At 39.4% G+C, this 20737-nt stretch overlaps 1 long non-coding RNA gene across 1 annotated transcript; it reads right to left on the bottom strand.

The window, feature by feature from the left end:
• Positions 1 to 9589: 9589 nt before the first annotated feature.
• LOC109022469 lies at positions 9590 to 17267 on the bottom strand. The gene is made up of 3 exons (XR_002001352.2): positions 16973 to 17267; positions 12591 to 12717; positions 9590 to 10010 (listed from the first exon to the last, which is right to left on the bottom strand). It is a non-coding gene; the product is annotated as an uncharacterized LOC109022469 (long non-coding RNA).
• Between the last annotated feature and the right edge of the window lie 3470 nt (positions 17268 to 20737).

The following is a 20737-nucleotide window of genomic DNA, read 5'->3' as shown; positions in this document are numbered from 1 at the left end:
CTAACTGAGGTATGTATTTTCAGCTACATGATGCCTCTGTAAACAGACATGTTGTGAACCAGCCTAAGCAAGAGAACAGAGAGATGGAGAAAGGGGTAAAGAAAGCTCGGAAAATGAGAGTTTGGAAAGGCATGGAGATGCAGAGAGAGAAAATCATGCAGAAAAACTCAGCCATTTCTCTGAGAGATGGATGCTGCTCAGCAACAGCACTGATCCTCATGCAAGCAGGCAGTGCAGTTACTGCTCGTTGAAGGAATCTGTCATTAAGCAGGCAAATATTTTAAAACATCACAAAACTTTGTACCTTTTTTTTATGTACGGTTTTTGGGATGTTTTTAAACAACCATGTCAAGACCCTTGCCTGCAGGCTATTGTTGTCCACAGTGACTCTCCATCTGTCTCAGATGCACACAGGGAAAAACCACATTCATCATTATTGATTACTTTAGGTTTTGAAGGCCTTTGTAATGGAAAGGCCGATGTCAGTGTAAAACAATAGATACGGTGAGACCTTTCCCAGGCTTCTTTGTTTAGGCTCAGCGGGTGCCTCAGGCACTTTGTGTATATGTCTGAAGCAAACATCAGTCAGAAACCTGTCATGTCCATGGGATACAAAAAGCTGGTAACTCAGTGCGTGAGAGAATGTCATAGCCAGGGTCAAGTTTTCTTTGAAGACTGTGTCATGAGGGGAGACCCGTTTTGGATTTTTACTAGGACAAAAGTCACTGTTGTTCATTTCTAGGATCTCAGATTGTCCTAAAACTACAGATAGGATCCAGAGTTGTGTTGCAGTTGGGACTTTCACATCATGAACACTCATGAACACTGGAAATCACCCATACTCACTGCTTCATTGCAAATCTTGCCCATAAAATCAGCAGACAAAGCTACTCCTGATAAGAAAACCCCCAGTACTTTAGCATATAGGAACAAACTGGAATATAAAAAGATGATATGCAAAACTGAACTGCAGTAGCAGTACCAGTTTCCATCGATTTTTTTGTTTCATCTACTATAAGAATCCAAAACAGCTGTGGTCAGATACCCTGCATTGTAAACTAATGCAGAATAAAGGTTAAAAGGCTTTTTACCTTTTGCCATCTCATTTACAAAACAACTGTAAACAGCCTTTCCATTTGGAATGGAAGGCAATGGGAGGGAGAAATGGGAACAAATATTTAGAAACATACAAAGAGATTCAGCAAAGAAATATTTTGCATAATTTTTTTCTTTCTTTTTTCTCTCACATTGTTCTTTATACAAATAAACACAGCATTTGCCCTCCATCTAACTTCACTATCAGAGGGAGTTTTTAACCATTTCCTTTTTTCTTTATCTGATTTTATCTAAAAATAAAATATTACATTTGCTATATTGAAATTTCACCTTGAGCTACTTATACAGAAGCTAGGGAAAATGTAGAAACAAAGAGAAAGCTGAAGATGGTAACCTAAAGACATTCCTTAAGTCTACCTGCAGGACCGTCAACTAGAAAGCTGTCTGTGGAGTACACAGGCTCTTGGTCATGAGAAAACAGCTGTAGGAAAAATATTATTGCTTTCTTTTTGTGAATTGCATCTTCTGAGATTAATTTCTGAATTTTATCTGTTCACTGAAAAAGTCACGTTTCTGAAGTCTGCATATCTACCCCTGCTGAATATTAGAAAACTGTAAGTAAACAGTGTTTCACTAACAGAAGCTCCATGATTCAGAATTTCTCCAGCTGAATTCATCATATGTTTACCTCACAGTCTGACAAGGAAAATTCCCCTATTAGAATGCTTTGTTATATCATGGCTGGCTCACAGACATGTAGTAGCCTCCCACTGAGATGAGGGATGCAGACTCCTCTCAGAAGGTAAAACAAGGCCCCTCAAAAATGGAAAAATTTTGGGGCAGTAGCCATTCAATAGTGTTTCTGCAGGGTGTTCTCCTCTGCAACGCCATCTGTGCTGTGTTTGGCCAAGTGCTCCCACTCACACAAACCCCACAGCCATGCCTAAAGCCAGCATTAGCAATGCCCCGCTTGATGCCTTGAGAAGGCTGACCTAGAACAGAGGCTAGACAGAGCTAAGAATAAATTAGGTATTTATTGAAAGGCCTTAAAGGATACACCTTGGGCAGTACAAGAGCCTGCCCAGGGCTACACTCAAGATGGATCTAAAATGGTCAAAGCCCATTTTTATTTGGAAGTGGCTAATGGCAGGAGTTTTTGTAACCATGCCTGCCCAAAAGTCATCTTGCCTCAGCACCTTGGGACTTGTTTATTTTCACCCTCACTTCCAGGGTTTTTGCTGGTAAATGGAACAGTGCATGGGAACATTTCTGGTCAGTGGGATAGGTTTGTCTAGACTAATAACTCTGAGGATGGCCCATGGTATTAGATATGCCCACATCAACCAACTTTCTCTCAAGCACCAGGAAGATGTTCATCCATGTGATCTATTAATGCAGATCTAGCTGAAGACAGTGAAATCCAGTCTGTCCCTGGGTTTGCCTGACCCTCACTGGCGCTGGTGTCACTGTGCTGGAGCCACATCAGCCTGCAGGAAGGAGTGAAAGATCAATAGTCACTGAGAGTAAGAAAGCATCTGCATCCAGCCTGTCCTCCAGAGTGCTCCCATGCCTTGAGGAGTGGGTTCTTATTCCCACTGAGGAGTCAATAGTGCATTTTTATCTAATGACTCTTTAATGGACATGCCTTCCCTAGGAGCTGGAGCAGGAAAACCAGTGTAATTGTGTCACAACAGAACAAGCTTTATGGAGCTCTATTTCCATTTAAAGAGAGGAATTTTTAATGATATTTATGAAGAGAAAACCTCATGCATACCATTAATTGCTCTAGTCAATGACTAAAGAAAGTAGTACATAATTCAAACATACATTTGAAAAAAATATGGATGAATCAATACTAAGTTAATTTTTAAAAATGGCAAACTTCCAGGACTAATTAACTGCCGAGGCTGATATGCATGATTACAAAGATTGGTATATCCAAACTAGTGATGGATAAAATTTGAAAAAAATAATTAGAAAAATAATTCCCCCAAATGCTGATTCAAATCATCTGAATTTAGTAAAAAAAATAATGCTGATTCAGGAAATATTTAATCTCCTTAAAAAGGGGAAAATATATTTTTTGTTACAAATAATTTCAATGCTTTAAAATAAATGGTAAATAAAGGTGTGTAATCCTGAAAGAAAGAAAATCAGGTCTTATTTATCAGCTATTTGATTAATTATTTAAGCTTATTCAAATGTTAATTTTGGAATTCAAGCAAATGCTAGGATTGTACAAAAAATACTATGGCACATCCTTCTTTCAAACAAGCTAATGTATTTTAATGGGACTTTTTGAACATGTGTTCAAAGCTGGTTTTGGGATGACATGGGAAGATAAAAACATGGGCCATGCTATGTTCCACTTCAACATACTCAGAAGTTTATAGTTGCACTGTTATTTTTAAAAATTCATATTTTCCCATATTTTTTTAATGTTCTATTCTATTGATGTTTTTCTAGAACTATTTTTCTAGGCTGTTGAAGTGCACTCAAAAGTTTGCATGTAATTCCTACAAAAAATCATGTCTGTGTTCATGGCATCTGCTACTGTAATGTCAGATACAAATAAGTATGATAGCCTCATTCTTAAAAGGTTGAGACTTTAAGTGGTAGAGCTGTGAGAAAACGATTGGGATGCAGAATGGAGCTATCTGCAGACTAAGGTAACAGTCAGGGTTAACAGAGGGCAGAATCAAACAGGTGAAACACCTCTGAGGACAACAACAGAAGAAACAGCAGGGACCACAAGGCTTCTAAATCCAAAACTGCAGCTGCAGCTGTAAGATCATCTTTCAGTCAATGATACATTTGAGGCTGCTCTTTTTTTTACTCCTCTTTTTTTAAAGCAGACTTGAAATTCCTACCTTTGTCAAGAATTCAGGCTTGAACATGTTCACCTCAAAATTATGACAGCATTTATATGACAAAATGCTGCTTCATAGAAACAAAGAATGGAAAAAACCCTTCTAACAGAGTGTCTGTGATTTTGGCTCCCACTGAGTACAAAAATAAATGAAATAATTTAGTTTTCACATTTCCTACCTAGATGAACACCAACAAGCATTAATACTAATTTTTGTGAGCTATTCCAGCATAAAAACAGAAGGAAGCTCTAGGTGTACTCACAGATTAACTGGTAACTGTCAATCAGGACAGAATCAGTTTGCTTCATGGTAAAATTGAAATAGTTTGTCTTTCACTGAATTTTTTCCAAAACTATAGAAAAACACGTTATCTACCCTGCAGTAAAAATACATCTCTCTTGATAAAAAATATTCCACATGGATTTTACAGTGAGTACTGAAAATTATATATCCCTTCTCATGCCATTGTATTGATTGCTATGTAAAATTACTGAGTTATTTCAGCTGTCGCTGTCTTTTGAAGGTTATACAACTTAAAATAGTTAAACTAACCTTTAGTTTGACCTTTGTAAGCCATCAAAACATTATTGGAAGCAGCTCTGTTTAACCATTGATGATTTTTAGCTACATTTGAAGTAATATCTGAAAACTGAAGGCCAGTGTCTCCTTTGGGAAGATTAAATTCCACTTCCCACACAGTACTCTCTAACATTTTAAACTTACTTTATTGAAAGTAAATCAGTCATCAATGAAGAATATTTTCTACCATTTATGAAATGAACAAGCCAAGCAAGCAAAAAACATTAGTTAGCCACAAGCTTCCTCATCCACTTGATCCCCCACAAAGACAGATTCTTTTTGAAGGAATTTACACATTATATAGTCTCAAAACCAGCCTAGTGAAACAGTTGTGAGAGTGAATGCAGATAAAAAGTATGAGGTAACAAACCACACTGTGGTGGGGATAAACTAGGCGTTAAAACGTGAGCCCTCACAGTTTTAGCAAGCTCTGAGGGAAACAAACAAAATTGAAGTGAGTACTACAGTAGGGCAAGAAGAAGGGAATCCATCTAAAGGCTGTATGTTTTTGTTCGTATAAACAAGTTCACTGCATATTAAATGTCTGGTAGTCATAATACATTCTTGTAAAATGGAAAAAACCCCAGCCAACCACTTTTAGATTTGGTCCTTTGTGCAGTGATTTAACGGGAAGGGAGTGGTGACCCTTTGCAGAGCAGTGATCTGGAACTGTGGACCTGACAGAGGGAGGCTGGCAAGGGCTGTAGGCTGATGTCATTGCTGCCTAACAACACATTCCTGGCTTGCCTTGGTATTTCTCGCTGGACTGACTATGTTCCATTTGTCAGAATTCCTTGAATTGTGCAGCAACAAACATATGCACAGTTAATTTACTCATAGTATATATTTAACCTTACAGTGTCCTAGTTTGCCTTATTCTAGTGTTATTGTTGGTACAATGCATTTATTCCACTTCCTATCTATAAGAGTGAATGTAAAGGATTTTAAAAGAATATCATTAAGCGTTTCAAGCCTTGATATACAAACATTTTCAGAGAAGAGGCTTATTATGAGTCATGCTCCTTTTGCTCCAATCCAAAACTCCCATGTCTTTTATAGGAAATATCTCAAGGTTAAACCCCACCTGCACTGAACAGGAGAAAATGTCTTAATAAGATAGATATTATATGGGGAGGAGACATATTTTTCATCTTTGTTTTCATTTTGAAATACTTAGTTAAAAAATAGAGCTATCAGATTACTTCAAACATGTTTCTTTGTACTGTCCACGCTAACCACTCCTAATTATAAACATAAGACAGTCTCCTTTCTCTCAGATATGTCCCACAAAGTCATCTATAGCTTCCAGAAAAGGGTAGCCAAAGCCTAAACAATTACTTTGACTGCCCTTCAATATGAGTATATGTGGTCATTTTAAAGGACAAGTTCCTTTTGTTTATTACCAATAAAGAAGATGTAAAGGAGTAAGAAGATAACATTTGATCCAGTACGACATAATTTCCATTTGGTCTTTGCTCTGTGCAGGTGAGGAGAATTATGTGCATCAGGACTTCCCAGTCCAAGTATGTTGCAAGGAATAAGATTGCTTCTCCACGCTGTTCCCTTGCATACATTAAGCTTTCCTGCCAAGAAGCGTGTAACTGTGGATTTGCTGTCAGGATCACTCTGGCAGACAAACAGAGCTGCATGTGCAAAGCAGCCATGCATACAAAGTGGCACGATTTTTTGGCTTTTTTAGTCCTATCCACTGTTCAAACATGGAGACTTATGTAAGATCCTACTTCTCTGCTACCCAGTATTTCTCCTTCACTGATTAAAGCCAGTGTTTTAATTTGGACTCAAATTTCTACAGAATGCTCTTCACATAAAACTATCCACATCAATGAGGCATTTTTTTGCTTGGTGGAAGATCAGGAGACAGAGACCCAATATGCACCCACAGCATGTAACAGCCTTTGTTCCCTTTATTTCACAGAGCAGTTTAAACGTTTTTAAAAGACAGACACACCCTGTCATCTAGGTCATCTAGGCACTTAATAGCAATGACAACTAATATCTAATTCAAAACCCAGAGGTATTGTATTTGAAAATGTTGCCCTAGTGGCTTCACACGTGTACTTGAGCACCTAGCTATGGTCAATAGGGAAGTTCTGAGGCAGGGAAGTATTTTACTTGGTAAAATCATTTCCCTTTAGTTTGTATAAGGATAGAGCAAAAAAACTTACTGTGAAGAGGGAAGTTAATTCAGCTTTGGGTGGGAGTAATTGAGTTTAGCAGGAATTCTATTAGTGATGAAGAAGGGGACTCAAAACACTGTGTGAATTATCTCAGGCTGTAGTTCTGCAGTTCAGCTGCTCCATTCTCCATTCTCTGGCTCCAGTGCTGCAGTATTCACATTAAAAAGAGTAAACACAAAACAGTGAATTTTCCACAGGTTTGTCTGCAACCAGTTATTGTGGTAGCCAAGTAATAACTGCAGTAGTTCAAGTGCATTTCTCTATGTGGAGAACAGCTTCTGACATACAGAAGCCTTAATGCTCAGGTCTCTGCTGAGAAGGCGAGATTTATTCTTTGCACATTGAAGAGTCTCAACAAGCTGGAGAGAGCTAAACTATTTAAAATGAGTTTATACCATCTGAAGAACAAACAGGTTGACTTTGGCTTCTTATTTTCACTGTTTTTTAAAGAACACCCTTTAGTCTACAGAGGTTCTCCAGCCATGGGCAGAAGAAGTGGTGCTCTAAAGGAGCTGGCTGTCCAGTGTGCCACTGCACAGACACCGCACCGGCACTGGCACAGGGGTGCCAGCTAACCCTGTCCCAGTGGAGTGAGTAAGGTCAGCCACCGGAATATCACCAAGTTGCTCTGCACCCAGCTGTCACCCCAGCACAGTGCCATCCTTCACAGAGTCAGGGGATCCAGGGGGAGACATTTCAGGGGATCACAGCTGGAGCAGCCCACAGAATGCACCAACCCAGCCATGAGGGAACTTAATTTTGTGGCCATACCACAAGAGCAGGGCAAAGGGAAGACAGGTTTGAGCCTACTACCTACTGTCATCTTCCTCACCAGAAAAGCAGAGCTCTGAAGTCACAGTAGTGATCAACATGCTATGACTGAGAAATCTAAATACATGTCTATTCCAGAAGACTGAACTTGAAAATGTTTCTTCTGACCTTTCTCAAATGCCGTTCTTTATCGTAGCCAAGTAGAATTCCAAGCAGTTTAATCAGAGAAAGATTTAGAGTGCTGATGGATGCGTTTGAGAGTTATGACTGTTCTCCAGTTTGGTAGATGTTTTAAGCATAAGCTGAGCAATGTTTTTTAAGGCTCATCCTAGACCTCTGACCAACTCAGAAGGTTGTTTCCCTACACCATGCCATCCTCATCATGTCAAGGAAGTTTCAAGAGGCTTTCTCTTTTATTCCAGTCCACTGGCACACATTTAATCTTGTCACGCAAAGGAAAGCAAGCAAGGCAGTGGAGGAGGAGTGTGAATTTACTTCGCTTGTCTAAGTTCCCAGGTAGGTCATGAATGTCCTGATCACTGGATGTGACTTGACATGGTACTTGGAGTCAAGGAGTTTAGCAGGCAGTAGAACTGTGGTGATATGAAGTAAACATTGTATCGGGGATTTCAATTTGTGTCTGCATGCACAGGTGGCATGGTTAAGCCCTTCCATTTCAGGAGGCACTTCTGATCCCAAGCGCTCTTCATTTATCAAAGATAACAAGTAGAAAATGTGAAATGCAAGTTAGAAGCTAATTGCTGTAATAGCCCTTCTTATAGACAAATTGCCAATGACGTTATCTGTCTTCATCAGGGCGAAAGAACAGACCCAGTTCCAGCCATAAATGCTTTTCCTACCAAACAGCCATCAGACATATTTCACCCCACAAAACTGAGAGAGAATAGCTGTTTATACTGTTTACAAATGAAGTGTACATCATCTCCCCATAACTAACTGGGTACACAACGACAAGAGTGTCTTTGCTATCCTGGACTCTAGAACTGACCTGTGGATGTCAGTCAGCACACTCCTGAGAAAACTGTGCACTCCCATCCAGGATCCCATTGGTATGACACAGCCCTTCTAGCTCCTGTCTGCATGTGTGTGTTGGGAAAATCTTTTTTATGGGAGATGTGGGTGCCCTTCTCCACACTACAGTTGTTTTTCTTAAGCCCTTACTGGTTTTTACAGCGGGAACCTTTCTTTTTGGTCTCTGTACTCATGTAGGCTGAGGAAAGACACTTCAGTTGCAGGCAGGTATCTCTATTCAAAATCTCTTCAAAGGTATCTTCTTCCTTTGACTTAAATCTTAATCCCAGACTCCTTAGGCACTTACCAACCTAGGAGAGAATGACAAGCTTCCCAGCTATCTGTCTGCTATCAAAGGCAGACAGAGGGACGATTACTCTCACTCTACAGCACAGGGAGCAGCATTATTATTTACAGGCACTGTTAAGAGCAGTCTGCCTCGTGAATTCTGTTCTGATCATGTCTATCAGTCACTAAACTAGCAGAGAAATTCTGTGACTTGTGCATGTGCTGTCTCTTTCATGCAGATTACACTCCTACAGTATGTTGTCCTCCTGTTTTACTACTATAATAGAAGGTATATTAAGTTGAAAAAAATCTAGGGAAAAAATTGTTTACTTTAGCTCTCTTGTTCCCTCTTGGAGACTGGAGGGAAAGCCATGACAGTATGAAAAAATATACTGTGATTATGAAAGCCTTGGTAGATCCTTATTTAGGAAAATGAGTGTGATTCAATACCATGGTGTACAATGTGCTTCCCACAAAAGAGTCTCGTTGGGAGCCATTGGCTCCAAATGAACAGCGGCAATGCAGCTGACTCAGAGAGGAAGAAGACCAGAGGTTAATGCTAAATAACTACTTTTAAAGGAATCTGTATTTCTTAAGAAAAAGGAACTAAAGTTGTAAACTAACTGCATAACAAATTGTAGGCATTTTACTGCTAGGTGTTGTGCTAGCTTCATGGCTTATGGTTCTGTTGTCTGTGTAAATTACAAAAGAATGGAAACATTTATATATAATAATAATATATATCTTTCTTTTAATATATATCAAACTACAAAGAAGCAATTAATCAGTGAGCAATATGTGAAGCTCTCTTAGTAGAAATGGTATTTCCAGAGAACATGGAGTGAAATCAAGCTTCCTCTATTTGAGACTGTCAATTAAAAGAAGGGTTTTAATTGAGGCGCTTTCTTGTATAGGCTTCCCTGTATTTACACACAAAAGTCTTGAAAAGCTCACTTTTAAGCATTCAAAATGAAAACTTCATCTTGCATCAAGTTCTTTATGACTGGGTACCCTCCAAAACCGCGTAGCTAACATCCAGCATCTTGATTTGCGTTGTACCTAGCCCATAGTGTGGAGCAAGAGCAAGGAAAATGCAAGCCAGTGGAAGTACTACACAGGGAAGTTCTCCACCTGGGCCTTCTTCTTCTGTCTTCTCAACAACTGCCAAACAAGCATTTCAGAAGAACTTGGAGAAATGGAAAAGGGGTTTATTCTCCTGTGAATTAAAAGAAAAAAAAAAGTAATTTTCCTAAACACCACACAGCTATCACTCAAAATTCTACGGATTTTAGAAGCCAGTGTTCAAAAAATGTCCCACCTTTTTTTTTTTGTAATAGCTTTTTGAAGTGAAAATTGTGTTTTTCCAAACCCATACTTTTGCCTGCAAAGTTACTGATTTTATTGGTGTTCTCCACGCATCTATGAAGTCTAAAAAACCCATTTGTTTTATTCACACCCTCCACTTTCTTCTTTCATTCACCAGAAGGAATTTGCATTTGCACCAGAACAACAGATATCTAAGCTCTCCCTTTTCCAATTTAATTCAGGGGGCAAAATAAAAAGTAAAGAAAAAATTTTTAGTCTTTTTTGATCAATGACTCATGATAGAAATCTTTGTGTGCACTCTCAGGATAAATTCATGAGCCACAGAAAAATGTGTGTTAAACTACTTAGTTAGAGAATGCTCAGCTGTGCTGTGAAATGGTTACAGACCATAATTTAAAGGAAATTTGCCAAGTCAAATCAATCAAGTTTTGTTCTCAGAAGCAACAAGTTTCACTCAAAAAGCAAGTATGAGGACTTCATACTCTTAGGTAACTGTGCAGCATGTGATTTCCTATTCAACGTGTGCCATTCCATATTAATGACAGAAAAAATGTGATCTTCTAGCAGTCACTGGAGGATATGGTAGGTTAAACAAGGACTGGTTGATTCACAGATCTTTAAAAAACAGTGGGGAAGGTGCAGAATCATAATTTTCATTAATCATCTAAAAATAAGTCCAGAATTGCTGCTAAAATTTGCAGGTATCACAAAGGTTAGAAGAGCAGTCAGAGCGATTTGTCTCTCCTGTACACCATGGCCAGTGAAGCAAAATGTGTTTTCAAAACAGAAGCTTGGGCAACTGGGAAGAAAGAGTGGAGATCAACCCTTCACAATGGGGAACTGCCTTGGGGCTCTACAAGACAGGTGACTATGCAGAACACCTCATATTTAAAAGCTTAAAAGATTTTTGGGTGAAGAAACACAAATAATACTGAGTAGCAAACGGATTGCATTTTCTTTTCATACAGCACCCATAAGCACACTGCTAGAACAGTGTCCTTTGGGGAGATCCAGCTTCAAAAAAGAGGCTGAAAATCTGCAAAGAGCTTAGGGATGGATGGTTAAAGCAGGAAAATGCAGCTGCCTGGTGGAGACTGAAAAACCTTATCTATTTATGTTTATTCAAGTGGTTAAGAAATTACTTGATTACAGCCTACATACATTTACAGTGAGAAGGGTCATTATTGAACAAAAATAATGGCTAATGAGAAGTACTTGGAAGATGAAATGCAACAAATTCAAGCCTTGGACTCTAAAGTTCAGTGACTATAACAAATCTGCAGTTAATACATGTGTACCAGATTTACCATCTGTTAAAGTTTTGAGGACAAAAGTAAATGGGGATTGAGGTTTCCTCACCTGCCCCTCTGTGGAGCATTGCATTGCAGAAGCACAAGAGAATGAGCCCACAATAGAGTTTCTGCTTGTCCACACCAGCAAACCCTTAACTCACTCCCTGACCCTCCTTTAGGCCATTGCAAGCAGCTCTCCCTGAAACACTTACACACGTGTTGTGGCCAGTTCAGACACACTCCTGCGCCCTGCAATATCCTCAGGATATGCAAATGATGCAAATTTTCCACAGCTGAGGAACAAAGAACAAATAATTCCATCCATTTGAGCCTAGTTTCCCTTATCTCTGCTCATAATAACACCTCCCCTTGCTTTCTATACTAAATAACACTGTTTTATGCTGCTGTACCTTTCACAGTTTTAGGTTCTGCACATAATAAGCCAACTCTGGCTACCTCCTTACAACCATTCTGTTAGCCATTCAGACACAACAGATTCAGAACTATCAAAAATGCTAAATGAAAATGCCACTGCAGCAAGGAACCCGATGCTATAATATATATATATAGATATATAGATATATATATATATACAATATACAAAGTATATAGCAATGTATTATCATGGTGTTATATGTTCTATATATATATATAAATATATTTTATATATTTATATTTTTGTGTGATGTTATGTATATAAAATATACATCTGTAATATAATATATTAGACAAAATTTGTCAAAACCTCTTTTTCTGTTGCAGAAAATGTGGCTGTTCTGGCATGATATCAAGTGTGCATTTCCTCTCATGATTAAAAAATTTATTAATCATCTTTGAATCAGCCAAAGCCTCTGCAAGTAGAAGTATAGCTTCATATCATCACAACGCTGGTAAAAGAACTTTTCTTTGAAAAATACAGACACAAAGGAAATATTTATAGGTACCTGTAAATTGTCTAAAATTACAAGCAAGCAATTTTTACATTCTTACTTTTTAGTCCATTCCCAGGTTCATGATGATCGTCCCATGAGCTCCCTGAATGCTGATCACCAGCACATCCCTGACCTCTGCACACTGCACCGTACCATCATTAATGTTTCTATGCAAATCATCTTGACCTCAGGTGGCCATTCATCCCAAAATCACTGACATGACAGAGCGTGAGAGTTGAAACTCACCTCTTTAAAGGAGCACAGGGCCCTTCATCTTCCAGCTGACACACACTGTCCCATAACTGCTTCCTCCAAGAGATGATAGCCTGTCTCCTGAGTCCATACATTCACAGATGAAATTGGCAGATTGTCACTATGAGGGGGCAGGGGGGTATCAGAATTTGTGTTATTAATTGCTTAAGGCAACAGGCAGGATAATAATTGATAACACTGTAGGGATAGTAAGAGTCACCAAAAATATATTCATTACCACAGGTGGCTGACTGTCAAAGCTGGTAGGAGTATTTTATTCTGTTGTTACGGTAGACACACAGCATGACAGAGAAAAGTCTGGAATGTCTCATCCTGAGTGGCTTCTATTCAAACACTGTAGAGTGTAGTATAATGCAGAATTTTTGCCCAAATAATGCACATTTCTGGCCAAATAATCATAACATGTTTGCTAGTATCAACAAAGCCCAAATTAATAGGCACAGAGATGTAAAAAATCCCAAAAGAGAAAATATAATCCCAACATGAAAATAATGATTGACACAGCTGGCATCTTTAAATTTGTATTACCTACATATGCTTTACAGGAAGGTCTCTTCTGAGTAGGGAGCATTCCACCCAGTAGTTATGCCTGAGGTTCAGGATTAGCTCTGCAGCTCATAAAACAATTTAGGAAGGTTGATTTCCTATGAAATTGCGTTATTTGTTTCTTTCTTTCTATTCTACTTATGAAGTAGGAATTTCTGTCCCTAATGTGTTTGTCTTCTCACTATGGCCCTGCTTAGGCAGTGCTGGCTCGGCAGCCCATGGGCACAGGCTGGCCAGCTGGCTGAGCTCTGGCTGCTTTTCCTTTCTCAGTAGCACAGATGTGTATCACCTCCTCACTGTGCAACTATTTTCATAAAACTCTAAATATACAGGCTATAATGAGAGTGTCACCCCTCTGACAGTTTGGACTTAAAGTGGCCAAGGATTTAGTAAGGTATGAGGAAAAGTGTGGGAAGGTGTTAGACAGACACTTGTGATCATGTAAGTTGCATTTCCTTCAGAAACCATTCAGTAATTTCATGAGAGTGCTATAAAAGGCACAGAAAATATTTCTCAGCCTCAACAAGACACCTACAGAGCTCTGTCACCAAGATGGAGATTGAGAGGTAACAGGGTTATATAGATGAATAAATGCTCTCCCAAGATGATTTATTTTTTTTTATGTAGTAGAATCAAAGAGAATTAACCATTTCAATGTATAAAGACAGATAAATCTGAACAAAACAAGTAGGTTAGCAATGAACTGATTAATTTCTGGCATGTAGTGGACAAGTTTTGGGTTCACCAGTCAGTGTGCTCAAGATGAGATGGTGACTTTAACAAAGGATATGACTTTGTCAGAGACACAACACCAAGCTCAGTGTAAAGACTGTCTAAGAAATAAATGAGAGTCCAAATAACTGAAAATGCCATTTTGGATGATCATATGGGCATTTTTTTACTTTAAAAATCATTGAGTAAAAAATTAAAAGCCAAGTTAAAGTTGCCTGAAATCAAGATACATAATGAAAGTTACAATATGCAATTATGTGTATGAGGATTAGTTTTACACTACATTACTGAATTACAATAGCATGCCTTCCTGCCTTCCTTCTTGATGAAGTATTATGTACAAAGGTTCATAAAGTGACTGATATATTAAAAGCCAAAAGTTTTGGCCACATTAGCCACAGAAAGGTTAGAGTGAATATTGCAACAATGTCCATATCAGAATATAACTTTACTGTTTTAACAAATCATGAGGCTGCAGCTCACAACAGCAATAGAACTACAGTACTTATAAATCACTCCATAAAAGAGAGTGATTTTTTTTTTTTTCACGATAGCAAGGCTATATTTCAGTCCCAAATGACCAAAACAATTCTTTGTTTAAATAGGAAGGAAGCTTGGGGGGAAAAAATGAAGGAAAGCTGGATATGCTGTGCTTAGAGGGAGAGCCTTATAAGTCACTAATGACAATGTGTTATTTTGAATGAGGAGAGGAAAGGGAAAACCGTGACATAGCAAAGAGATGTTTTAACAATAACACTTTGGAAGTCTCATGAATAGACTCCTGACCTTTACAGCAAAACACTGAGGCACAAGGCTTCTACAGAGGCCTGCATTCATTTCACAAAAATAAATAGTATCAAGGCATTGTTTTAACCAGTCAGAGCAAACACACATATGAGGATTTGTGCTTTAGTGTTGTACTTCAGGCAAACATGAACCAACCCAAGAATAGAAACAAGGGAAGCACAATGAAGGGAGTTTCATTCAGACCTCCCTGATTCTTCTTACATTATTTATTAAATTAGCAGATTTTCCATGTTTTTTGAGTGATGATGGAAAGAGTTTTAGTTAACACTGTTTCCTGAACGTGCCTTGTGTGTGTAGATTTCTCACAATAAGTCTATCCTGCCTTGACATAGCACGCAGTGTCTATCTAGTGTGTGCCACTCTAGATAAGGTGGGGAGCTGCATAACAGCAGAGCTGAATGGTACTTGCAGAAATAATGAGCTACATTTCCATATGCATGTAAACACCTCGGTCATCAGTACACTGAGACATTGACTTGTCTAGACAAGTGTGAGTTAGATAGACAGGCTTCCCCTGCTGCTCCTTAGATGCAGGCAGTATTAAACCCTGTAGTCTCAGGGACACTACAAAGATGCAAACTTTACAGGCCAGACCAGCATGTTACACACAGCAACTGTTCTACTTGTATGCAAGTAGCTTCCTTGGCTGAAGTGCTACCAGCTTCCAGGAAATACAGGGACACATTTTTGAAAAAATGGGACAAAATGTGGAACAGGAATAATTTGCACTGAACTCACAGCTCGTGTTCTCACAACTGGTAGCCCACAACACACACTCTGCTATGAGTTGTATGGTCTCCAGCCTTTACCAAAGATCTGGCTTTTCAAAGTGAGAAAAGACAAAGCAAAAGGTGATATTTGTAATTAGCAATACAGTCATAGTCTACACACTCTGTACCCTTTAAAATAAACAAGGGTCCATAGGGGAAGAGTGTGTGGAAAGCAGTGCATTTGTTTTAACCACAGCTCAGAGGCAGAGCTGGCAAGCAGCAAAGCAAGAGCGACCCTGCAGACGGCACAGAAAGCTCATTGTAATGAGAGCACCAGTGACTCAGGGCACTGGAATGGGATACAGCACCTTTCACCTCCAGGTCACTGGTTTCCATCCATCTCCAGCTAGCTGGGACTAGAAGATATTACCATCAGAGGGGTATCCTGTGAAATGAGTCAGTTGTCTCCACACAGCCTGGAAGGGACAGCTGCCCAGACCCCACACACCAGCCCCACAGTTATTACCCTGTAATAACACTGTTCTCCCAGGCTCCAGCCATGACTATCCAATAATCACCCACATGGCCTGAAGCTCTGAAGGCCACCAGGCATACACTGATGCCTTCTGTTTCATACAATAACAGGCATGCTCATCCCACTGAGAAAAAGACAAAGATCTTCTCATGTCCCCTTTGTTCCTCACTTCTCTTTCCTTAGAAAGATCTGCAAGAAATGTTGTCTAGACTTCTCTGTAGTTTTTCTACTTTTACCAGGCCTAAGCATTGAAAAGTGATTGGCCATGCCACAAAAATCAGGAGCATCAAAAAGCATATTCCATTTTCTATTGTTCAGTTTTATTTTGATTTTTACATTTGGTTCATATTTTCAACTTCTTTCTTTCCTTCTTTCTTTCTTTCTTTTTCTCTCTCCGTTTCTCTCTCTCCCTTTCTCTCTTCCTTTTTCTTTCCTTCTCTAAGGAATTTTGAGTTACTCATACAGACCCAGGAGCACAGACTTAAAGAAAAACTGTGATTATTTCTTCATAAAAAACAGGAGCTGACAACACTGTATGCTAGTGCTGATTTAACACACTAATACTCACATTCCATGCAGTGCAAATGTCAGTAACTGGCTTCCAGCAGAGCTCAGAGGACGTTAGTAAGATGGAGAATCAACTATAACATGCTTGCTTTGGGGCCAGAGAGACAAATACTGGGTCTTTGTCTACTGTAAGTCTCACAAAAAGGCCTGTAAAGAAATTAAGATTCTCTGGTACAAACTCAACACAGCTGTGATCCCAGTTGCTTCTCATCTCCCCCTGCAGAGGCAGTTAGAGGCTGAGTCTTTGCATTCTCTTAGAAAGCACAAAAGTCTCTTGGTCATGTCACGAACAATATTTCAGGTTTTGTTTTTAACTCTGAAAGTTAATTTTCCCCTTTGTGCTATTATCCATACTACAAGAGGACACATATACAAGATCACAGCAAAGAACACTGTCCTCAGAATATTAATTTTTTCTTGCATTTTCACATATTGCATCCCATTTATTTGCCCATTACCTGTTTGCTCCATATCCCTGTGCTTCCTGTGCTTCCAGGCACTGCAGCTTCCCAGTGATGTTGGCCATGGGCCAGGATCACAGCAACTGCCTACATCAATCACTTCAGCAGTTTAATCACAACTTTCCTCTAGTTTCCCCCTTATATCAAGGAAATGGCCTGCAAATCTCACAGATGACACATTTGGGAATGAAAACCTAATCACTGCTCAGCCAAGCTGTGACAGGGCAGTGCTGAACCTTCCTACTCAGCTTTGCAGGGCACTGCCCTGCAGAAATACACCAGGACAGCAAACCCACTCCTGCTAGTCTGGTCATGCAAGGTCCCATCTCAGATATCCTTTGAATACAAGCCCTGAAAGTTGTTCACTGAAAGCTTTGTCTGATATCAGAGGAAGCAAAACCACTTAACCTTCCTTTTGGCTCCAGAGACACACACCAGGCAGGAACTATAAAAAGCTTTAGACATTGGATGCTAGGAATGCATGTCATAGTCTAGAATCCCTACACAGTGTTAAGCACTTAGATATTTAGTTTCATAATATGCAACACCTGTCAGTGACAGAGTGGAAAGAGGGATGTGATTTTTTCCAGCCACCCTGTAAGAAATGTCAGTGCAGAAGATTCTTCACGTAAAGGTCTACAGATATTCTCAGATACCTGTTATCCCTCTCTCTATGCATATTTTTACATTTTAAAACATGGCTCAAGGGTGAACTCTACCGCCAAGGCAAATGGCATCCAGAAGAGTACCTAGTACTTCAGAAGACATACCTTAGCCACCACCACTCTTTTGGATAAAGCAGGAGAAAGACAGCATTCAATCCTTTTGAAACTGGGCAGGGATGTAAGATTCAAAGTATCATAAAGAGAAGATAACAACAACAAACCTGTTACCACAACCAGCAAAGAACTGGTGTGTTACAGGCTTTAGTCCAGGACTTGGAGGACTCTGGGGGGGTTTGCTGGTACTGATTTCAAGTGATAATGGAAAAAAAAAATATCTAAGGCATTCTATGGATTTTTTTTTTTCATAAATCACACTCACAGAGGTGTCTACAATGAAATTTCAATCTTGTGTATCTGAGCCTCAGTCAGTAACAGGCTTTGTATTTATCATTGTATTACACATAAACTGTGCATTAATGAATGTTTATGTGCTCTCTCGAGGCTTGAACAAGCAATTGAACCAAAATTGCTAGGATTCTGCAGTCCAGTATCCTGCTTGAAATAATTATTTCAGGGTGACCAAACATGGATACTTTTTTCCTGACTTTGCAATAAATGGAAATAACTAGATGTCCAACTGACTTAGATAAAACTCAAAAACTTAAGGTGTTGTTAATGATATTCTTCTGGGTTGTAGGACACTTCAACTGTTTCTGCTCCCTGACTGATGAATTAGGGAAATCAAATCTCTCTCATTTGAACAAAACAAGCATGAGCAAAACAAGAGCAAGCTAAAATAGAATCCTACTTTTGGAATTTAGATTCTCCTACTTAATTTAAACAGAACTGCTGTGTCTTTTGAGACCCACTTATTGCTAATAGTAATATTGAGGAGGTTTTTTATTGTACCACAACTGCTTGAAGCTAAATTATTGTTTCTAATAAAATAGAGCTTTAAATATAGCAGGATATTTTCACTACCCTGTTTGACATAAACTATAATCTGGAGTTTTTTTCTCCCTTTCATGGGCACCATCTGTTTGTGACCATTAAAATCCATTTTCTATGCTGAAGGGATGGGAATTCAGAGGGATGTGTTCAGCCACTGTCCAAACAGTACTGTCATTCCTAAGGGATCCATTACAGTTTGACACACCCAAGTATTTATGAGCTATAAACTGCCAGCCTAAAGTGGTGATTAATCACCCTGTGCATGGGAGTCACTGACAATGACAGAGCATCTTGTAGCTGCAAAGGGAGAGGGGATGGAAGGGGTTTAAGAATATTTTTTTTTAATGAGAAGTGTTATATGGCATTAGGTTTTTCCCCCTATGGCACTTCATTTCCAAGCCATTTGCTCCGACAGCTCTCACAGCCAATGCTAAATTAACAGATGTCTTGGAACTGGACACCGAATGAGACAGCTACAAGGCCACCACTTCTCTGCAGTATTGTCTCTCTGGAGTCACCACCCACTCACTGTCAGAGCAGAGCATCCAGCTGCTTTTCTTGGTGCAATGCTCCTTTCAGGGCTGTTTGAGGGACTGGGTGTAGCTCTGACACCAGCTTCACTGAGCACCCTCATCACAGCCAGGCACAAGCGGAGCAAAACTCTCATGTGAATGAGATTCCTGCAGACTTTGTTTCTTGTTATCTCTGAGGCAAATTGTAACCCCCCTTTACAAAACTGGTGTTGTTAGAAAACTGATGAGAAGCAACACTGCCTCTGAAGAAGTCAGAAAACACAACAAATTGTGTTTTTCAGCTAAGATTTAATACAGAAGACAGATAATTTCAAGACTTTTGCTCCATATGGCAGGGGAACACATTACATAGTTCTCACACCCACATGAGAAACTGCATAAGGGAACAAAGAAAAGGAAATAAAAGTGCTGGTAAAAAAATATAAGTGTAAGGACAGTCAGAAAATTGGTTCTGAATATTTCTGAGGCTTTGTGAACTCAATAGACTGCTGTAAAATTTAGACTGAATTTTTATAAAAATCCCAAAAAATCACAACCACTGTAGAAACCATCTTATTTTTATACTTGCCAGCCTAATATTGTAGTTCTGTGCATTCCCAGAAACTGCCTTGTCTAAGCTGTGCTTCTCAGCGCCTACCACCCTCGGGGGATTTACAAACCAGGCTCCTGCTGCTTACATTCCCCAGGGGACCCAAGCTCACAGGCATGCTCAGTGAACATCAACACACATCCACAGCATTTTCTTAGCAAGGCACCACAGACACAATCCTGTTTGTGAAATAGAAAATAAAATAATGGGAAAACCATGGACAAGCTGGAGCAGTAGATCTTAATTGTGATAGATTTTATAACCATTGTGCATTCAGTGAGGCATCAAATGACAGATGTGCACAGATACTGGGGACTGAAACTGCACTCCCCATTCCTTGCTAAGTGTTCTCACCAGTGGATTGCAGGGCCTGAACTATTAAGCCTGTTCCCACACATTCCTCATCTCCAAATCTTCAGCTGCTTTTTTCACAGTTGGACAGCCTCAGCAGTGTCCCAATGGCAGCCTGGGCATTCCTTAACAGCCCCAGCTTTCCCACTTCCCAAGTTCTCTCAGGCAAGTAGAGAAATATTACATAAAAACGCTATTACCAGAGACTGCTTTGAAAATAAATGCATGATTTTATCACCTGCATCCAGTGGGATGACTTTAAGCCTCTTCTGAGTCCTGTTTAGCCTGAGCATCCTGCAGGATGTGAGCTGGTAAAAGGTACCTGTGCTTCATACCAGTTAAAATTCAGGTACCTTCCCACTTACTGTGTAGTTTTGATTACCAACTCCAGCCACCTCCCCTGTTACCTATACTTGCAATTTAGGTATTCAATTCATATTGAAAATCCCAGGCCCAAAACCAGGGATCTAAGAGGTCACCTTTCTTCAGTCCTGTACCAGATCTGATCCCTTAGAAACTTTAGGCTTGTAGACCTTGAACACAAACAACAATATTATAAGACTCTGAGATGCCATTGAAATGGGAGTAGCTTCAAGAAAAAGGAGTCAAAAAAGTACACAATGCTGCTTCAGCAGACTACAGGAAAAAATGTTTGCTGGCCTGCTGCAGCCAG

The sequence above is a fragment of the Parus major genome, chromosome 1 (genome assembly GCF_001522545.3).
Source record: "Parus major isolate Abel chromosome 1, Parus_major1.1, whole genome shotgun sequence".
Lineage (NCBI taxonomy): Eukaryota > Metazoa > Chordata > Aves > Passeriformes > Paridae > Parus > Parus major.
The sequence above is the reverse complement of the archived record's forward strand: the minus strand, read 5'-3'. Positions and strand labels throughout refer to the sequence as shown.